The following is a 2,630-nucleotide window of genomic DNA, read 5'->3' on the forward strand; positions in this document are numbered from 1 at the left end:
TACCTTCAAAATTCAAAATTTCTTTCCCACCCTAAATGGCTGAACCTACTCCCTCTCCCCTCACTATATAAACCCCTCCATTCTCCTTAATTTTCACACAACACAACCCCCTCTTCTACACCTTGGCCGAATACACCTCCCTTACTCTCCTCTATCTTTTCTCTTCTTCTTCTTCTTTTCTTTCTTCTCTTGCTCGAGGGCGAGCAATATTTTAAGTTTGGTGTGGTAAAAGCATAAGCTTTTTGTTTTTCCATTACCATTGATGGCACCTAAGGCCAGAGAAACCTCTAGAAAAGGGAAAGGGAAGACAAAAGCTTCCACCTCCGAGTCATGGGAGATGGAAAGATTAATCTCCAAAGCCCATCAAGACCACTTCTATGATGTTGTGGCAAAAAAAAAGGTGATCCCCGAGGTCCCTTTCAAGCTCAAGAAAAATGAGTATCCGGAGATCCGACATGAGATCCAAAGAAGAGGTTGGGAAGTTCTAACCAACCCCATCCAACAAGTCAGAATCTTGATGGTTCAAGAGTTCTATGCTAATGCATGGATCACTAGGAACCATGATTAAAGTATGAACCCGAATCCAAAGAACTATCTTACAATGGTTCGGGAGAAATACTTAGATTTTTGTCCGGAAAATGTGAGGTTGGCATTCAACTTGCCCATGATGCAAGGAAATGCACACCCCTACATAAGAAGTGTCAACTTTGATCAAAGGTTGGACCAAGTCCTTAGGGACATATGTGTTGAAGGAGCTCAATGGAAAAGAGACTCCAAAGGCAAGCCAGTTCAATTAAGAAGACTGGACCTCAAGCCTGTGGCTAGAGGATGGTTGGAGTTCATCCAACGCTCCATCATCCCCACTAGCAACCGATCTGAAGTTACTGTGGGTCGGGCCATCATGATCCAAAGCATCATGATTGGAGAGGAAGTAGAAATTCATGAAGTTATCTCCCTTGAATTCTACAAAATAGCCGATAAGCCCTCTACTTTGGCAAGGCTAGCTTTTCCTCATCTTATTTGCCATCTATGTTACTCAGCTGGAGTTATCATAGAAGGAGACATCCCCATTGAGGAGGACAAGCCCATCACTAAGAAAAGGATAGAGCAAACAAGAGAGTCCACTCATGGAACCCAAGAGACGCATGAGGAAGCTCATCACCAAGAAATCCCGGAGATGCCTCAAGGGATGCACTTTCCTCCCAACAACTATTGGGAACAACTCAACACTTCTCTTGAAGATTTGAGTTACAATATGGATCAATTAAGGGTGGAACATCAAGAGCACTCTATCATTCTCTATGAAATTAGAGAAGATCAAAGAGCAATGAGGGAGGAGCAACAAAGGCAAGGAAGAGACATAGAAGAACTCAAGGACATCATTGGTTCTTCAAGAAGAAAGCGCCACCATCACTAAGGTGGATTCATTCCTTGTTCTTATTTTTTCTGTTTTTCGGTTTTTATGCTTATTATGTCATCTATATTCGTGTCTCTGTTACATGATCATTAGTATTTAGTAACTATTTCTTTAGTCTATAAATAATTCCATGAATCCTTCACCTCTCTTAAATGAAAAATGTTTCTAATTCAAAAGAACAAGAAGTACATGAATTTCGAAATTATCCTTAAATTTAGCTTAATTATATTGATGTGGTGACAATATTTTTTGTCTTCTGAATGAATGCTTGAACAGTGCATATTTTTGATCTTGTTGTTTATGAATGTTAAAATTGTTAGCTCTTGAAAGAATGATGAACAAAGAGAAATGTTATTGACAATCTGAAAAATCATGAAATTGATTCTTGAAGCAAGAAAAAGCAGTGAAAAAACAAAAGCTTGTGAAAAAAAAAGCAAGCAGAAAAAGCCAATAGCCCTTAAAACCAAAAGGCATGGGTAAAAAGGATCCAAGGCTTTAAGCATCAATGGATAGGAGGGCCCAAGGAAATAAAATCCAGGCCTAAGCGACTAAATCAAGCAGTCCCTAACCATGTGCTTGTGGCATGTAGGTCCAAGTGAAAAGCTTGAGACTGAGTGGTTAAAGTCGTGATCCAAAGCAAAAAGAGTGTGCTTAAGAGCTCTGGACACCTCTAACTGGGGACTTTAGTAAAGTTGAGTCACAATCTGAAAAGGTTCACCCAGTCATGTGTCTGTAGCATTTTTGTATCCGGTGGTAATACTGGAAAACAAAGTGCTTAGGGCCACGGCCAAGACTCATAAAAGTAGCTGTGTTCAAGAATCAACAAACTTAACTAGGAGAATCAATAACACTATCTGAAATTATAAGTTCCTATAGATGCCAATCATTCTAAACTTCAAGGAAAAAAGTGAGATGCCAAAACTGTTCAGAGGCAAAAAGCTACAAGTCTCGCTCATCTAATTAGAACTAATATTTATTGATATTTTGGAATTTATAGTATATTAGAACTTTTTCCTAGTGTATTAGACATCTTTGAATATACTATAAATCCCAAAATATCAATGAATATTAATTCTAATTAGATGAGCGGGACTTGTAGCTTTTTGCTTCTGAACAGTTTTGGCATCTCACTTTTTCCTTTGAAGTTTAGAATGATTGGCTTCTATAGGAACTTAGAATTTCAGATAGTGTTATTGATTCTCCTAGTTAGGTT

The sequence above is a fragment of the Arachis duranensis genome, chromosome 1, assembly GCF_000817695.3.
Source record: "Arachis duranensis cultivar V14167 chromosome 1, aradu.V14167.gnm2.J7QH, whole genome shotgun sequence".
Lineage (NCBI taxonomy): Eukaryota > Viridiplantae > Streptophyta > Magnoliopsida > Fabales > Fabaceae > Arachis > Arachis duranensis.